Consider the following 19,969-nt stretch of genomic DNA (forward strand, 5'->3'; position numbering starts at 1 on the left):
ATGCGGACTAAGTATTCTGAACTATTTACATGGCGGCTATCGCCGAGCTCACACCGGCGGCGCGTCAGCCACTCCCTCGTCTTCGCCTATGGTTGGACATTGGGGATTGTCCACTTGTTCGTAACATCACCCCCCGGCCAAAGACGACCGTCCCGGTCGTGCTCGGTCACCGTGAATGGATGGGTGCGGTGAGGATGCGATGCGATGTGTATAAACACTGAAGTCCTTTCCACGGCAAAGGACGATGGCGGTCTCCGATGTCGACTGGTCCCCGAACATCGACGCCCACAAGGCCACGACGAACCGATGAGGGTGCACAGAACCGTACCGGACGAAAAGGCTGGTGACACGGCTGGGCGACACGTCTTCGCTGGTCACATCTCGTCGCGTCTTGGTTCTTGATCGGCTTCTCACGGGCTGGGGACACGGGGCGGGGGTATCGTCATGTGCTGGTCGCGGCGGGGCTGGGGCTGCCCGACACGGCCCGTGTACCCTCGATGTTTGCGCCGGTGCCGAGACGGAGCGACGCCGGGGCCAGGACGGGGAGAAACCCGCACACTCTACCAAACATGTTACGTGGCGCAGGACATGAACAATGAGATGCGGATTAAGTATTCTGAACTATTTACATGGCGGCTATCGCCGAGCTCACACCGGCGGCGCGTCAGCCACTCCCTCGTCTTCGCCTATGGTTGGACATTGGGGATTGTCCACTTGTTCGTAACAATATCAACGAATTACCCAACCAGTGTGCACAACGGTCTAGTTTGCCTATTTTCAAAATATGTCACTTCTGTAAGAAAATAAAAATAAAACTCTCGTATGGTAGACCGCTAGCGCAATCTAACGAAAACTAGATAAAAGAAAATGCCTTCCTTGGTTATTTTTTAAGTGCGAATGCACTTCTTAAGCGACCCTGAACCTGCGTCCACCGGCGATGTCCGCATAGCATACCCACGTGGGGGATTGGCCAGGAATCTCCTCGTCTTCCTTGGCAACGGGGGGAGATGGGCGCGCGCTGCCTGGCCGCTGACATGGCACATACCCAAGTGGGGGATTGGCCAGGAATCGGGCGTGAGAAGGGCTAATGCACCCGCTTAAAGGAGTACTGACACGAAATTTCAAAGCTGAGATCCGCGCTAGCAATCAAGTACAACGACAACACAAATAGGTGTCTGTGAATAAATGCATCTTTCTTTCTTTGTAGTTGTGTGTGTGTGTGTGATCTCTCTTTCGCGAACATTACCGAACCGCGCAAATTCAACTCGTGCATTCGCACTTTCACATTCTTCCCCTCGGGGAAATGCGGGGAATTTTTATTTCAGTTATGGTGAGCTATATTTCTAAAAGAAGCAAACAAGGCCATTACGAACATTTTCATGGATTTGTAAAACTTTTCTTATTAGTATACGATGGCTTTTAAGTCCGGGTCATGAATCAGTAAGTCCCATAGGAATGTGATCTGGTGAGTCCTTAATGCGCCAACGCTACACAGGCGATAAGGTGCACCGTAGTGGAGGAATCAGTATTGATTTTTCCCAACTGGGCATCTTTACGTGTACCGAAATCTCGCACACATGAATGCTTTTGCTTTTCGCCTCCATAAGAAAAGTGGCCGCCACAGCCGGGAATCGATCCCGTGTCCTTGGGCTCTGCAGCACAACAACCTTGCTGCTGAGCCATCGTGGCGGGTTCCATAACAAGTTTCGACATCACCCCGGCCTGCTCATTTCAGGAGTGGCTTATAAGGCAACGGTGGTTTTGAGTGGTTATCGATTTGATCTTTTTAGCATTTTCAGGCTAGGTCAATAAAAATTTAATGTACGTTGTAAGCAACAACAGCGCATTATCCGGGGCTTTTTTGCATTTATCGGGCAAAGAGGTTGTTAAAATAAAATATCCAAAAGCACTCATTGAAGAAACAGTCGGTAAACAATAAGAATACCAGTGAACAGTTTACAGCACAGTATTCGCAAGGAACAATTTGACTGCTTGCTCTGCGCCTACGCAAGGTGTCACAGAAGGTAAGCAATTCTGCATATTTAACTAGCATACTATACCTCCAGAGATTGTTTTGTTCCACTGCACGTTCGTGCATACAAGGGGTGTTCACTGGGGTGTTCACTGGGGTGTTCACTGTGGGTGTTTACTGGGGTGTTCACTGTGGATACAAAAATGCAAAAGCACTCAAGCTGAAGCGGGGCGGCCGGATGCAACGCTGGCCATTTTCTTTTTTTTTCAATAAAACTTGAAAATTGCTTCAGCTACCTAATCAATGAGCACTATCATTACGTCGGAGGCTTGCAAGCAGCATGTGGCAAACTAGAGGAGTGCGTATGCATTTTAGTCGCAAAATATTCGACAGTAAATTCATCGTGGCTGAAATGACAATGGGCACCAACTTAACTTGACGTAACAACAAACCTTTCAGCCCGGCAAATGGGGAACCAAGTACAAAAGGTTGAATTTTCCACCGTTAGATCATCATAAAACAGTGTACGCCACTTCAGCCACTACACGCGGCTAAATGCAACGTAAGAGAAACCAACAACACACTCCCATACCGTGCGCGCCCGCCACAGAGGAAATTTTCAACCGTGCCGTGACGGCGTAGTGCGGCAATAAAAGTTTGTTTACAGCCCTAGGTAAGGTTTGTTTACAGCCCTAGCTCGTGTAGCGGCTAAGCAGTACCATTTAACAATGAAATGAAGCGGGCGCAGTGCCACAGGGACGAGTAAAGAAACAGCCTAATTTTGGCAACGTGTGGTACTGTTTCCCCGGTGGAGCGCCGCTGTCAGTCGCATGAATAGGTGGCGCACGCTCAGTCTTCATTTAGAGTACAAAGGCTGGACCACAGAACTCCAACGCAGCTGTATTTTTCATCCGGACAGCGACTACGAAATCCTGCGCTTAGCGAACAAACGACAAATATTCGCTCCCAGCGCACCGCGCCCAGCGTGTCCCACAGGTTGCTCGCGCCGGCATAGTTCGCGTCCGAAGGTTCGTTCAAAAGCGTGGAACTTCACGTACCTTTTCTCCATTTGGACCGGTATTTCCGCATTGCGTGCACTGCGGCACGAAACAATGCTCCGGCATTGTAGTCCATCACCAAGAGCGGTCAATGCCCGCCTTATATATGTTTTGCTAATTGGTTTCGGTTTCAAACGACCGTACCAAAATGGCGGACCTAGTTACCGGAGTCGACGTCAGATGGCGGGGCGCATTTTGCATAGGGTCTATTGAATATTCTCAAACCACGCTATAATTGTTTTGGTGTTTCTATAGTGTATAAAACATAACTACATAAAAAAGACAGCTTAGGCAGTCAGAACTAGACACAGCTCTGTTCAGGTACTTGTGCTTGACATGCAAAAAATTTAATGTAACAGAGAAAACTAAAAATAAACATGCAAAGCTGTGCAACAAGAATTTTGCATAAATTGCAAGAAGAAATATGGGTTCCTCCCAATACTGTGATCACAGTAAGCATATAAGTATATTTAATATGATTGGCAGAAGTCCCGCCCATCTCCCCCTCAATCACTGAAAGGAGGCTGGGCATGCTAGTTGCTGGTGAACCCTCACCAACAAGCCAGCAATGACGCGTAATTTCTCAATGGTGCCATTTATTTACAGGAAACCTATATTAGAATATAAATTTTGCTCTCGTAGTGTTGCACTTGACCTAAGATACAGCACAGTTAGCGAACACTTCTTTGGTGCAAGGCTTCTACATTGGGCTTTTGGCTCGGCTTCGGTGTATTTGAGAAAAACCAGCCCGTAAGGTCTTGCCTTATAGTGAAGCTTGAAAGTTCGCAAGTCTTGCAGAAGAGGAAACATTCGTTGCTCTAATATTTGTAAATTTCAAATATTTGAAACAGAGCTGCAAATCGAATATTCAAAACTTTTCGCAACATATTCTAAGTTTCGAATGTTCACAAACCTAAACATATACTGCCTTGTCAATTCAGTATAAGTGTATATTAAGTTTACACAAATAATTTCATGAATGAGTTAAAAATGCCATTAGGTGTTCATTATGCAAGTTTGACGCATTTATTTGAAATCATTGATAAGCATTCGGTGCAGTTTATTGGATTGTTGCTCTCTCTGTATTCCCTGTACTATCTCCTTCCTTCCTTTGCAGGGTGGGAATTCATAGGGGCACGTGTTCGGTAATATGTTGCGTTGTGTTGTATGTGTGGATTTGTAGGCATCTCTACGACGGCTTTGGACTTAAGAGGTACGTGAGGAAATCTGGCGGGTCTTGTCTCCTTTCTACGAATCCGTGTCTAGTAAATGTGAGGGGAGCAGTGCGTGCTGCCTCATTCTCTTGTAGTTTAATTGGGCCTGGTGTCCAGATGAGGTAGGTGATCGCTAGCTTTTGTATGCGTCGTAGTGTATTTTAGGTGTGATGCATCCTTCTTGATAGAGGCGACATGGTTACCGGGAAACGTGTTGGAATTTGTCATGAATATGCTTGCGTCTGTTTTTCGCAAAATTGTGGAACTGGTAGTGGTGAGTGTTGCAGACATCAATGATTTCTTATGAGTCAATAAAGGCAGACGTCCCAGGGTTTTGTGCTTAAATATGCATCAAAACAGTGAACTGAATGAAGGTGGCTACGCAGGCTAGCTGAGACTTTATCGTGGACATTTTGGTCAAATGTCAAGGATGACTCAAGGAAAGGATAGAGACAGGGAAGAGCTTCATCAACGAAGCTTCATTTCTCTCTGCGAGTGATTACAAAGTAATCAAAACCCTAATGTGACACTGCTTTAACACCACATGTAAAAAACAAAATACAGCTGCTGCACACTTCACACTAATCATTCAGTAATCTACAGTGTATCTGTCTGCCATCTTTATCACATAGGCCTCAAAAATTCCTCGATCCTGTTTTGTGCCATACAGCTTCAGCACTCTCGTCATAACAAATTCTGGCGTGCAGCCACGTGGGGTACATTGAGTCTTGGAGTGGAGCACCAAATAGGTTTTGTTGTCAGCAATGCGGCATGCTCCCGCCACCGCCTGTTAGGGCCGTGCCTTTTCTGCCCTATGTAGCATTAAGATAAATTGAAATACGAACAACAAAGCACGTGACTTTCAGTAAATGGGGTGCAATATGGTGACGAGCTGTGTAGCCTCAGTAGGAACAAGTTACAAGAATTAGTGTCCAACGTGTCTATGCAATTAGCATTTGAGTTGCTAATATGGCCCACTGCCGCATTTGGTGTGGGGTCCCGCTATGGTTATGAATCTTTGTCGTTGTGTAGGATCAAGCAGAACACGACGAATGCTGATAGCAGAAGGACAAACGTGCTCAAAATATGGTGGTGGGGAAATCAATATTTTAACATATCGAACGGTGTCCTCTGAACACTGACGTGCAATTTGGCCTAACTGGGAGCACACAATACCTTAGATAAACTGCACGAAGCTAATCATCACTCCCAAATCTCCCCCTCGCCGCAACCGCCTACCAGACAAGACACCCTTGAACTCCTCGGATATCCAGTTCCGCCCCAAGAACAGCTACAACGTGTGCCCTCCACATCCGTCAACACATTTGTTCAGCTCCCATACCGCGATGTACGCATCAATACTCTCTTCAGGAAAGCAGTTCTGTATAGAAGAACAAAACTAATAGGAATAATCAAAAATGTTTTATTTTTGCTCGCCAAGAGACCTCTGCAATGATTTAACAAGAATATGCAGCAGGACCATGACCTCCTGAATATATTTGTTCCGGAGCCGATGACAGCCCGCAGCGATTACAAGACACGGGGTTCGACGAACCAAAGCGGCGCGCAGAAATCAGCAATGTAGGTCGCAACAGTCTGGTCTTGTTATTTCTTAGTCAACTACCGTGTGGTGTGGGACAAGAGTTTCGTGCGAACGATCGTTCGCAGCTGGCTACGATAGCAGCGCCGTTTGAAGTTGAAGGCATACGCGCACTCGCACGTCGGAGACAAAAGGCAAGCTGCCTCAACACGGTCCTCTAATAAAACGCAGCAATCTATGACGTAGCGCAAAAGTTGATCGCTAGTGCACTCATCACTCTCGCAAATCGAGGCGGCACAGCTCTCGCAAATCAAGGCCGCACAGCTGATGCAGAACGCCCGTATTCACCGTCGCGCTACGCGCCAATTATGCGGCCACACACACTCAGCATCCCGATCACACGCTGCACACCACCGTGAGTGCTCTGCAGAAGTTCTTCGAGAGCGCCTTTAAAACGATCGCAAGCCAAAAACCTATGAACCGCTGCAAAGGCAGGCAAAAATCATGACGAGAAGAGCGCAGCGAGGAAACCGCATAACTGCTGCCATTTATCTTGAACCATGATGTCACGCCGGCAAAAAAAGGTCGCTTTCTTTGTTTTTTTAATGTCTAGTTGGCGTATGCGCCATAAGGCTCGTCCACCGTTCCTGAACGTAGGGTCTAGTGCGCGACCGGTGTGTCTCCTGCGGCCGCGGTGGTTCGTTGGGTAGGTATTAGTTTTCCTGTGGGAACTCACCGCTGTCTCACTCGTTTCAGGCAATTATTGACGTCACGCGAAACGATATGCAATGGCTCGAGGAATGAAATGCGTTTTTCAATTGCTAATTTCTTGTGAATAAAATCATCTTTTCCACCCGAATAAACGCTAACAGGGCTTCGGGGCAGTTGAGCTGTCGTCTGTGCTCAACCTGCTAATTGTAGTCAGTGTCCTCTTAAGAATACGTTACTACGGTGTACACCCAAGCCAAATATGACCAGGCGTTCAGACGTCAATTAATTGAGAAAAAAAGCCTGTGCCAAGACGCTGCTGATGTCCCCAAGTACACGGGACCCAGTCAGTGCTTGCAGCATACCATTAGGCGGTTTTCCATGCTAGAGTCGAACATACGCTTTCCATCAATTTTCCTGGCAAGCCTCCATCATGTGATTGGTACTCGGGCGCCCCCACGTGACATGAAGCTAGTGAAAATAAGTTCATACTAGTCATATTACAGTGCTCTGCAGACGCTCGAGGCCTACTACGCAGCAAGTACTAACGTTGTCATTGAACGCCAGCGGTTTGGTCAACGCGTTCAGGTGCCTGGTGAGACCGCGGACATGTTCGTTTTTTCGCTGCGAGAACTTTCACTTTCCTGCGCCTTTAATGACGGGGCCGACGAGTTCATACGCGACCAACTCGTTGCCAAGACGAGCAACACCGTACTTCGGGAGCGGTGTCATGAGTGAAAACGAAGACAACGACGATGACGAAGACGCAAAGGCGCGATCTACGGGGTATGTTTCAAAAACCCCGAGGTCACCATCATCATCAGTGTCATTCGGGGTCGTTCACCCCTCAATCTTGAGCCGGCCAATCGGAAGCGGCCAGCGACAGCGGCTGGCGGCAGAGAGAGCACAGGGAGGCTTCAGTGCGGAGCGAGACCGGGATGCGCGGCGGTCGGGCGACTGGACCCGTGCCGTGCCCCAATAGGTCCGCCTCAACTGCAACCCCCCGAACTTCACCACCGCAAGAAAGTCGTCTCGCCGTGCGTCGGTAGGAAACCGCGACGCCCCAAGAGAGCTGCGTTCCCCACAACGGTGCAACGGGAGCTCGGTGCGCGCGCTACCACCCTGGCCTTGACACGCCACCTCGACCTTTCAATACCGAAGCATCACGACGGCAAATCTGGGACGTGAGGTATGACAACCCCGTTCCCGCACTGAACCCTACTGTGTCCCCGCCGTCCTTTCGCGGACTTTGACGGTTGGTTGTTTGTCAAACTTGTTAGCGTTTTCGATACTGCGGTATCGCCGCCCCCCTCTATTCTTCTGTCCCCAGTGTTCTTTATTCTCTCTGTCCATGGTGTGTGTTTATTTGGGTTTCGGGTACTACATAAACGTAGTCTCGTTCACAATTTATACTTGTATTTATTATTGTTGTTCATGAACCTGACAGCGGCTACTTTTGGAAGGCTCCTCATTGACGTTGGACAGGGCCCTCACAATTGCTCGAAGTATCCAAGAAGCTGCAAAATATTCCAAGGAGTTGTCATCAGCTAGCCCTGCAGGGTACGTGCAAAAAGTGGATAAGCGTTTAGCGCCAGGGCCAGCCGAACATGAATCGTCGGGACAAAATAGTAGGACTTGTTTTCGCTGCGGCTCTGCGAAACACTTAGCCAATTCTAGTATTTGCAAAGCAAGGAACAAGACATGCAACAACTGTGGCAATGTAGGCCATTTCGAGAGAGTCTGTCGTAGCGAGAAGCTTAGCAAGAAGTCACTCGCTGTTCAAGAAGTCCAGCACCACGATCCAACAGCTCTCAGCGTAATGCAAGTTAACGGGGAACAGAGCACCGGAGTGCGCATACAAGTACAGGTTCAAGAAACTATCGTTGATTTCCTCGTGGACACGGGTTCTGCAGTTTCAATTCTTGCTGCTAACACGTACAGCAAACTGAGGCCTCCACCACCACTCCAGCCAACAGCGGCGACATTGATCAATTTTTCACGCAGAAACATCTACATTCAAGGATGCTTCGCCACTCCACTCCAGTATCGGAACCGGGATGCTCAACTTCTTTTCTACGTGGTACCACAGGGCACAAATCTCCTGGGCATCGACGCTATCAACACACTGACTACAGATAAATGGTAGGTCACGGAGCTGCTTCCACACTTCTTGTAAACCGGAAGAGCTCTCTCCTGACCTGGCATACAACTACACAATAGAATACAAGAAGGGCACTGAAAATACTGTCGCAGATGCCCTTTCCCGCTTACCACAGGAGAAGTATGGAGCCCGTCCGGAGCCGGAAGATGCTGTTTGCTTTGTTTCTTCATGTTTAACTCACGAGGAATTCGTAACTGCATCTGCGCAGGATTCTGTACTTTGCCAAGTGATGCAGTGGACAACGTCCAGGTGGCCATCAGCCAAGACGCTGCCTCCAGAAGCAATGCCTTTCTACAGGGTTCGGGACGAACTGTCAGTGATGAATGATCTGCTGCTCCGAGGGGAACAGTTCGTGGTACCTTCTTCGTTGGTGAGCAGACTTCTGTATATCGCCCATGAATCACACCCAGGCATCACGCGTACAAAGCAATCACAGTGACGACCATGTCCTTTTTGCGGAGTATATTTAGCCGTGAGGGCTATCCGAAGGACATAGTGAGTGACCATGGGCCGCAATTTACATCCGTCCAGTTTGAACAATTCTTGCGCAATAGAGGTATCCACCACACATTCTCGGCAGTCTATCATCCACAGTCAAATGGACAATTGGAACGGTTTAATCGTGTGTTAAAGGACTACGTTCAGGTGTGTTTGGAGGAACACCGCCCACTGTAAGAGGCTGTCACAGAGTACCTTGGGATCTACCGCTGCACCCCGCATGCAACTACGGGTCAGAAACCTGCTGTTCTCCTATACGGCCGTCACCGAAAGACCAGACTCGATCTCGCTGCAGGACTGACTGGAAGTGTTCCTGAGGTCGGAGGCGTGGAGCTTCAAGCATTCAAGCAAAGGGTAACTCGGAAACAGCTTGCAAGCAAGCACTATACGGATCGTCGTCGTTCAGCCAAATATTCGTCATTGAGCGCAGGAAAAGCAGTTCGGATTAAGCTACCGGGACATGTGCCAAAGGGTTCCCCATCGTATTCACGTCCTTTCACCGTGGTTCGGCGCCAAAATGAGGACACGTACGAGCTGAGCGATGGTCACGTTTGGAATCGTGAGCGGCTGATTCCATACACTGCAGCGTGGAATCCTGCGACAGAGGCAACCTGCGTTTCCCCTGGGACTCCCGGCTCCACCGCAGCACAGCCCCCAAGTGCCCAGATGTTCCAGCCACTTGCTACCCCGGCCAGCACCAACAGAACGGCAGTTCCAACTTCAACTGCAAGTACTGGTGTGCCGAGTGTTGATTTCACGGACATGAGTGTACCAAGGAACGTGTCGGGAGGGACTGAGACAAGTGCTGAAAGTGAGGCTCCACGGCGATCCACCAGAGGTCGACGCAAGCCTGCGTGGCTGGCTGAATATGGCTTATGAGACAATGCAGTGACTGTGCGCGCCCCTTTTTGAGAGGAGGGGATGTTGTGTTGTGCGACGGTGTGCTGCCCCTGTTTTGGGAGGAGGGGATGTTGTGTTGTGTAATGTAGTTCTGTTCATGCCACCAGGTGGCGCACAATGCTGAGGTAGCCAATTTCCAGCATCATCATCAGCAACCGCAAGCCCGGTTATAAATATCGTGTAACAAGAATAAAGGCTCTATTTTCCGTGGGTACGAGGTAGCGTCTGCGTCTCTCTGCCACGTATGGTGACTCGGTGGGCGGCGGATACAACAGGTTCTTACGGGCAGAGTGTCACCGGCCGCTGGGAAGCTGTTTCGAGCGCGCTGCCGCCGGAGCTGAATGCTTGAGCTACCTGAAGGTGATAGGCCTACCATTGCGACGGAAATTCTATGACCACTTTCAAGAAAAGTCGTGATGGCTACCTATGCGATTCCTAGCTAGATTACCGCTTCCTTTCCAGTGTGTGGAACTTTATTTTTGCCAACAGTGCTTTTCTGGGCAGCCGTTATGTGTGTAGCTCTGGCTGCGTGCGCCCGTTTGTGAATGTGCCATCGCCCAGTCGCCACTCGCGGAGCGCGTCTGTGAAGTGACGTCACGAGTTTTTGACGAGCGGGGTCCGCGTCACTTCTTTTGGGTACCACGGGATGATGTCACACTGATGTCCATTTGCTCAGTGTCACTCTGCGTGCTGTTCAGTCGGCGCGATTAATAAGATCCAGTTAAAATATGCTCTTCGTTACGCAGGCCGCTCATATTTGAGCCAAGGTATTCTGTTTAGCAAAGAAAGCGAACTGTGCAATGATATTAACGCCGAAAATTTGTGTCAGTACTCCATTAAACGCCGCTTGAACTGACGGCGCGAACCAGTGTGCTTTCTTCGTGGTATCAATTATACTTTATGAGCCCTGATTAGCTGCCTTGTCTTGCACAGGTACAGTAGTACAGATCTGGCAGCATAACTCTGAAATGTGCATAAAAATGGAAAAAAAATTGGCCGATCACAAGCGTACTTGGGAAATCGTGTGAATCGACGTAACGCGAAGCTTGCATGGTGGCACACCTGGGTGTGATTAACTTGCGTGTGGCATTTGCTTGAGTGTAATTATGCCCCCGACGTATACACAGTAGCAGCCTTTTCAGGTCATTTCAGTTGCAGCTTCTAACAGCGGAGTTTTATAAGCTTGAGCTTGTTCCGGTGGCGTCCGCAATAAAACAAGAATCAGGACGCACGCTGTGCCTCCTGACGAGAAGAGAGCGCGAAAGCAGCGCTCGACAGATAACGGCGAAAGGCACGCGCTAGCCTCCTAGCCCTGCCTCCCAGCAGGACTCGCTCAACTCTAGTAGGGCAAAGCTGTCCGCAGCGCCCAGAGCTAGTCTCGCAGCCGGGCTCAACTCAACTCGGGGAACGCGCGGCATAAAAGAAGGTCGGCTGGAGCAAGATGAGACAGCGGGGCTTAACCGGCGGGCTACCGCGCGCTCAAAAAAAAAAAAAAAGAAAATCCCAGGCCATCCCCATATATGATAAACTTTGGGAGGGGTGAAGCATTCAGTGTATAAGTGAATTCAAAAATTGTAAGTCTCTCACTTGCAACACGGCGCGCGCTGATTGAGCGCCAGAGAAGCGCCGGTGGGAGGGGCAATCGCACGGTTGCTAAGGCGGGGGGGGGGGGGGGGGGGGTCTTCTTTAGCGTCGAATCGGAATGATGCAATTTGCATGCCCCATCTGCCGCTGTTTGGGGTAGCGGCAGGGGTCAACGCAAGTGCAGTTCAATGTCCGCGCCTCGCCATGGGGGCTCGTACACCGTGATCAACGAAGCCCCGGCACCAGGTAAGTATTCTGTTTCTTGCTTCGACCGACCATCCGACCCAGTGAGGCCTACCGTCAAAAGCTGAAAGGAATTTGAGTGTAACACAAGTCATAGCCAGTCTGAAAACAATTTCTGCTTGTGCTTGACGATTGGTTTATTTTGAACCATTTTTATCTACTATACACGTTTAGTAGGCCTTACTTTGTAGGGCGAGGCGTTGGAAAACAAGTGTCCCAGTGTTTTATTAGCAATGTAACTACATGAGATCCTGACCACAACGACAGGAGACGCCGAAAGCCAGAGCCTTTGAGGGGCTTCGCCCTTAAAAATCATCCCCCTCGACTAATTTACTTGTTGGCTAATGTTCCGCCGCAAGTACAGGGTTCAAATTGAGCAATCAAATCTTTGTCGGCAAACTACACCGCAATGAATTCCTTCTAAATCCGAGCCTCCTTTCGTGGCAGAAACAGGAACCTCTTCACGACGGAGTCGCCAGACTCGACATGATTGTCACGATAGCGATTATGAGATTTAACGCGCCGACGCTATAAAAGAGATGAGGCGCGTCCGTGTGAAGGGCTCCGGGTTAATTTAGACAACCTGGGAACCTTTAAAGTGCACCGAAATCTCGAGCACACGGGCGTTTTCGCTTTTCGCCCCCATCAGAAAAGCTAGCGCCGCGGCCGCTATTGATTGTCACGATAACCAGCCGCCAATAAGCTGATATATACCCAAAATGACGCCACAAACTGATCAAGGCAATTGTCAATAAAGACTAACAAAAATTGGTGCAGCTTGCACTAGTGATGCAGAGCTGGAGAAGCAGCCGATCTTGCGGCCCATCTCCCTTCATATGGGACACGACTGTTGCACCTCACATGGTTTGCGAACTTGCCGGTGCAAGATCTCCATAACTGGCAGGTCTGGATCATTTGTCCGAGGCGTTCACATTTCTCCCTAAGTGGACCGCGGTAGCACACGCTAGAACCCGTGCCAACCGGCTTCGCGGACTCGGGCGTCTGTAGGGCGAACTCGGCGTCTGTGCTCCCCACTGATGCGGTAACGCACGTTAACTAGCCAGGATAACAGCACTCTAGAGATCGTGCCACGGACAGAGGGAAGAGTGTTCTCGAACATCGAGCTGGCCTAAACCAGGCGCTCTTCACGAGGCGCACGCTCCCGGGTGCTCGGTATTTTTCCTTGGTATTTATTTGCCAGTTCCTCACGTGGGGAAGTACCACGCGCAAGCCTGGACGCCACCGGGTGCTCCCATGGAGACGAATGCTTACGTGCCCCCGGCTTGGCTGAATTTTCTGGTAAGGTTCCGCGGCGGAACTAAACGCTTAAACTCCTCTGCTTTTGCCAAGCAAAGTACGCGGCTTGATGGTTAGAGCAGATAATAGCGGGTGGACTAATTTTTTGTTGTCCTGTCAATCTACGACGTGCACCAGAACATTCCAGGGGACAGCGCTCACAAACTCAGCAACAAGGCACTCAATGGTGGACAAAAGGTTTAAATGGAGGCGTTACCTCGTAGCTGGGAACACGGTGAAAACGGCACTCCTCCGGCACTTGGTCGCTGTGAACTGCCCTCGAGGGCGTCTTGAAGCGTGGGAGAGCTTTCTCGGAAGGTTCGCTGTCGGTTGGAGCAGCGGCCGCACCTAGAAAAAAATTTATATTAGTGTCGAGACAAACCCTTCATCATACCAACTGGCCAGGGGAAAAACTATTACATGAACGCTTTCCCCTATAGATTAACGCTGTGAACGGGTAGATGAACGCTTAAGACTCTCTTCTTGGTTATAGCAGCAGCTCCCGGTTTTGATTTGCTGACACCTTTTTGCGGGTCAATCTTCGTGCTGCTAAGGTTATGCAGGCCATCAGAGCTCTCCCTGTATCGACTTCACGCTAGAACGCGTGGTATAAAGGATTTCGACTTAAGAAGGTGTGCCATTAGGTGGTCTAAAGCTGATGCAACTATGATGAGCCATTCTCATCGGTGGAGAGCCAGACAGCGGGGCTACAGGCGTCGAGCCCGCATTTATCTCAGTATGATTTCCGAACGGATTTCTTTTCTACCCTCTCTCCATCTGTATAAAGAGGGAAAGCAGAGTACAGGAGTTTTATTCGTTTCTCGTTTCGGCATGGCAAACATAACATGAATACTGCACCGCGTGCAAGACAGCGAATGGGGCGGCCATGCAACACCTTCTGCGGTTGAAGTCTATTTCTCCTTGCTGCTGCCGCCTGTCCAGGAATGATATAGCGCAACGATCCTCTAGCTTGCCGTTTCAGGATATGCTACTTTTACGATAAATGACGTTTACACATAAAGCAAAATTTGTTACATGGAAGTACACCGTGTCCCAGAGCCCCTGTACGCTTTCTCATTGGTGTTCTTCTTCTTCCTCGACTACGATGATGATTATGGTTTCTCATGGTCCCGAGTGAATGTTCGTCGTCGTCGTGTTATACATGGTGGTGATTGTAAACACGAGGAATTTAACACGCATTAAACTAAAACTGAGGTTCTTTCTAGCAGCTGCCATTTTTCTTCTTCTTTCTATTTTTCAGAGGGATGGCTCATAGGCACAAAGTGGATTGGATAAGGCTTGATCTAGAGCTTCTTGTTTTTGCCTCCAGCCCCTTAAACCTCAAATGGTGCTAAACCAGCCTTTTTCTCTGAAAAACATCCTCAGAATGGTTGTAGGGAAGCCTTCATGCTTAAAAAAACCAATAACCTGTAGTCTTTTAATTAATCAAGTGAGCTTGCCCGTGAATCATGACCTTCTCATCCGCATTGCCGCCAGGGGGTTTTCAAGGTAATGAATTATTCTTGCAAGAACGGGCCACTGCAAACGCTGCTTAGAGGGTGGCGGTATGGCTTTGAAGGATAAAACTTGTGAAACAAAAAAAATGACCTGGATGCACTCCAAGACACCTCACAAATATTCCACTCCTCAAGCGAAGTATGCATGCTGTGGGTTGTGCGCGAGGCCGCATTTTCAGCACTTTGCTCACCATACAATTTTACATTTTGCCGTCGCATTGCATATCGGAAGAATTTTCCAACCGTGCATCTAGCCGAAGTACCGGAACAGCGGCCTGAAGTGGGATCACCGCTAGCAAGTTCCGACCGATGCTACGGGACCTCGGCACTTGCTAGTGTTCGATTCATTTAAGTACCAGGACTTCGCCAATATCAGTGGTCCATGCATCTCTCAGGTTCATGACTGGAAGTTTGGATTTGAGGTTCCTGAACCATTTCCCAGCTTACTTACAAACGTCTGCTGTTGGTATTGTCGAGTTTCTGTAACAGGCTCGTTAAAAACCAACGCACGCCAAGAAAGTACACAAAAGCATAAAGGCGAATACCGTGTATAATAGGTCGCACCGATAACTCACAAAATTTAATTTTTATCATGCAGCAGTAATATCAGCGCTAAAGTTAAGAGGTCGCACAGAATAGATGTAATTCCCTTTTGTGGTGAGACGACCTACGTCCACCCCCCGGTTTCAGAGGGGATGGATGTACCAATCAATCAAGTAGCAAGCTTCTATGTCATGACACACGGGGAATTGCGGAGGTACAGAATAAAGCTTCCAGGGCCTTGATACACCAAATCTGGCCCCTTATATTCCCATAACTATTTCTTACCAGGAGTGATGCTGGCTACAGTATAGAAGCCGACAATAAAAGGTATCGGTGTAGGGCAGAGCTGCTTACGAATTTATCCCACCATTCACATTTGCAATTGTCTGCAATTTGAGGGGCACATCTTCCCTGACCATGATATTCGACCTGGCCCAATATTCAACCCCGTCCCTGAAAAATATTAGTCCGCGTACAATAGGGATTTACTGCAAACTGGTCTAATACTAGCCCGGCATCATTCTCGTAGGAATGAGAGAAGCAATTACACAAACATATTATATTGTGTTCAATAATTAACTGCTTTTAAGAGTTGAAATTTATTGCAAACTCTTTGACATAGCGGAACAATTCCCATCTATATTGAACGTATTTGTAAGACTATGTTATTAAACAAGGGAGAAACAGCCATATGATAACATCAATGACAAAAACCGGATGCACATTCCATGAACTATTTCTGTCCCACTGATCGAGCAGCATGATAAACCAGAAGGGGGCAACTTTTCCAACCAGGTGTCGGTGCCGGTCTTCTCGATTCTGTTTCCCGGTGAGCTTCTTCGTATCCGCATCCTCCGGGGCCATGACGGCGCGGGGCCAGGCTCACAGACATGGCAGGCTGTACACACATGGGAGGTAAAAAAGAGAACAACGCGTCCAACCAGCTTGGAAAGGCTGAACAAAAACTTTATGGCACAAATTTTGAAAGCAGGTCCTCAGGGCTTGATACTATATAAAAACGGCAGCAGGCATCAAAGTCATCTGCAATTACGGGCGGATATTCTCAGAAAGAGAAACAAGTCTGATACCGCCTCTGTAAAGTAGCCAAAAAAGTGCCTGCGTTTTTCCAGCGGCCCCTTTCCATAGGGGTGATTTCCCGTGCCAGCAGGGTGAACTTCCCAAGCGTTGAAGTCCCAGAAAAGGGCCGAGCGCCAGGCTGGGGAGTCGCTTGTGCCTATTTTGCCCGTAGGTGCCCGACGCAACCAAGGCAGACGAATGCACACGGTGCCTTCCACAGCCACGCTGGACGCTCAACTCGCAACCGCCTGTTGCAGGACATGCCACCAGACTCTTTCACCCCGGCAATGGCGAAACGTGGGATGATGACCGGGGGCCCCGCCACATGGACAAGGGTCAGGGGCCTCTCGCAAATGTAAAGGCAGCTTTCGAGGTGTGGATTTCCCTTTCAAGAGTTCACACTCGATTGTTGAGGTGACGCCCTTGTTGAGATGACGCCCTGAAAACGCGTAATTGTTGAGATGACGCCCTGAAAACGCGTACGCAGATCGTAGTTCCTATCAAAAATGAGCAGGCTCCTGCTGTTTCACGGATCAAAATGAGCCAAATCCAATTGCCCAAGGGGCGTTTGCTTTTGGCTTGACTGTTGAGCCTATTTCGTGGGTGTTTTGGAAAGTTTTTTTTTTTGCTCTTCGAAGCTGGCTTATTATCAATTAGGACGACAATTAGGAGACCAGCGAAAAATCTGTCCCCAGATTTCAATGACGAAGTGAACGTAAGAAGTCAAAGAAATGGAACTGAGAGATGTGAAACAATGATTTCATTTCGTCTCACCCTACCCTGCGAAATAACTCTGGTTACGTTTGTTTTTTACTCTCATATTTGCCATTTTAGTACTTAATTGAATTGCCGCCGCTTACAAGCCCTGGAAAACCCGCCCACTGAGAGTACGAACCAATTCACTGAGGTGAGGAAGAAGATACGAGCAGCCTTCTTGTGAAGCGTTTTCGCAAATTCGTGGCAAAGCAATGAACAGCTTGCTTACTTCGTGAGTACCTTCAGAAGTGCCCAAGAAAACTATCCTAGGGAAGAATTCTATAAGCGCTGCTAATGTTGCCAAGAGGATCCACCTACTCTCCATGTATAGTTCTGTTCTTGGAGCCCTGTTGCATATTGTAATGCCTTTTGAAAAACCCGAACTCAATCGCCCCATGCTTGAAAGTTAATTTAAATCAAGTTTTTATGACAATGCCGCATCAACTTGGGTGTTTCAATTCTCTGTGAGCCAAATCCAAGTTTATAACCCCAATATTGCTCACATTTACGGCATAATTTTTAATTTCTTGTGGCCATAAACTTCCCCTAGCTGACATGTAAAATATATCGTATAATAAATTAGACGGCATTGCGCTTAGGTCCGGTAACAAACTTCCGTTTGTATCTCAAATTAGGGTTTTGTGGATCTCGCTCATCCCGAAGAAAAACGGCTCAATTGTTTCTTTGTTACTTTCGAACATCCCGCCGCCAGTATACACTGTGGTTCCATGGTTTTGAGACTTTCACCAAAGGATCGAAGGAATATGATCTTGACTTTTCGCTCGAACTTGTGTCGCCCGGACTCGGAATCGTGTCCAGCTGATCGGGGACATCAGGGCCTGTCTTAGGCGTGGACAACCAGGGCGGTCGCCCAGGGCGCCGGCGTTAAGGGGGCACGGACCAAAAATGATTGCACCCTCCCTCTTCTCTCCACCCGGCTGTGTCTTCAGTCCATCAAAAGAAAAGACGACGGCCGTGCACTTTGAAGCTTACCCCCTTGCCAGGACAAACTACGGAAAGCAACGAGTGCAGTAACAGCTGCCTTACAACTTAAACCAAATATACCGATGTAAAATGCACCCAGAAAACCCAACGCTTAAATCATGGAAGCAGTACAATGTTGATTTGGCGCTCTTCTGCTAAACGTGCTTACTTGTTATTTATACTTGCATTGACGCCTGTTTTAAGTGCGAATGCACTTTATAAGCGACCCCAAACCATCCACCGGCGGCGGCGGCGGCGTCGGCGTCCGCAGTGCTCTTCTATAAAGAAACAGCATCCGGCGCCAGGTTTCGATCCGCGGACTTTGCGGCCGCAGCGCGACGCTCTACCGACCAAGCCACGGACGCGACGTGATATCAGCGTTAGTGACGCGCCTTATATCTTTAACGCACTCAAACTACGTCGTCAGCGGCGTGCGTTGGCGACTCAGCGGCGTTATAGCGGCTTGATAACTGCGTGGTGTACACGTGATACTACAAACCCGATGGAAGAGATGAAAGAGAAGGCGGCGAGGCGGTGGGCTGCGGGGGCCGAGCGCAAGCGCCGCAAGCGGGCCGACAACCGTGCATTCGCACTTTCACATTCTCCCCCTCGGGGAAATGCGGGGGAATTTTTTATGTTGTACCATGGTGCACGTTGGGAAATTCTCTACGATATAAATAAGGTGCATATTTGTTTCGTTTGAACTGTGCCTTGTATACTGTACCGCTTAGACACGGTTATGTTCATTTTCTTTCATTTTGTCTTGATCGGATTTTTTTTTTTTAAACTTGGTTGATCGACATAGGTTCGACTTGTTTCAGTTCATTTTTTTATTACATGACACTTGCTTTATAATTAGTGGCTGGCAGTTCTGCGCTGCCGTCGACGTGTGTACACAGGGTCCTTGTCAAGCCGGTGCCTGTGCTGGATTTTTGACCGCACTCCTTGCAACGCGACATGTAAATGCATGAATGAATAAATTTGTATTTGACTTTGAAAAGTGCAGGAGAAAACGGCTGTGCCTAAATAATCCCAAACTATCAAGCTTGCACGGAGAAATATGAACCCACAATTTCGCACCCAAAACGAGGATGTGAAGGTGGAATTGGCCTTCCGAGAAACCGCCTGCGGAGGTTTCGGGCGACCGTATTCACGAAACTAACTCAAGTGCAAAATTTGGCTTTTTACACTTATGGATAAAGAAAACGCTGAAACAAGAACAAAACTTACGCTGAAAGGGCGCCTTGTCGCGAAATTATCGCCCGGAAAAGTAAGATAGAGTGACTTCTTTGCAACTATTGTTACTTTGTGCATGGATATGAAAAAAAATTCTTACAATGGTCTGGCTACTTAAGAAAGAGTAGTTGCGTTACCTCGGTTGAACATTTTTATTTCGAAGCCCGGGTTGGTTTTATTTTAAGAGAGACAACGGAATAAATCTTCACTGATCGAGCAGAGGCCGATGTTATGAGCTTCACCCCGTGGAAGGCATCCTTATAATACTTTGGCTTCGATTGAAACCTCCTCCCGACCGTGTCGCAAACACACTGAACAAAAACTTTATTGCGGCAACCCCTGGATACAGCTGTCTCCCCTTACGTATATTTCCAAGTAGAGCTGTTTGTTTAAGGAAAGAAAGACAAAAATGCTAAAATTACTGGCGTGTATTGAACGCTTTAAAGGGAAACAGAAGAAATTGTAAATGCCCTTTAAAGTAAGAGATGGAGTCTAATTTTAGTATTAGGCTAGCCAACCTTATCTATACTAACAAACCCCACACGGTCTATAACATTACACGAGGAGGTTCTCCTTGTACTGACAGCAATCAGTTGTCCCCGATGTTTACGCATGGGTGTGAGGCAGTGTTGCGGAATGGGCGTCCCCATTCCATTCCAATTCCATTCCGAGGAATTACAAA

General features: G+C 48.5%; 1 protein-coding gene across 1 annotated transcript in view; it reads right to left on the reverse strand.

Annotated features, from left to right (window-relative positions):
* The window catches only part of LOC144163630 (kinesin-like protein KIF20A), a 63,434-nt gene that overhangs the window by 14,926 nt on the left and 28,539 nt on the right, over window positions 1–19,969 (reverse strand). The window lies entirely within an intron of this gene.

The sequence above is a fragment of the Haemaphysalis longicornis genome, unplaced genomic scaffold (genome assembly GCF_048455015.1).
Source record: "Haemaphysalis longicornis isolate Haplotype H1 unplaced genomic scaffold, Haemaphysalis longicornis Haplotype H1 scaffold_1, whole genome shotgun sequence".
NCBI classification, from domain to species: domain Eukaryota; kingdom Metazoa; phylum Arthropoda; class Arachnida; order Ixodida; family Ixodidae; genus Haemaphysalis; species Haemaphysalis longicornis.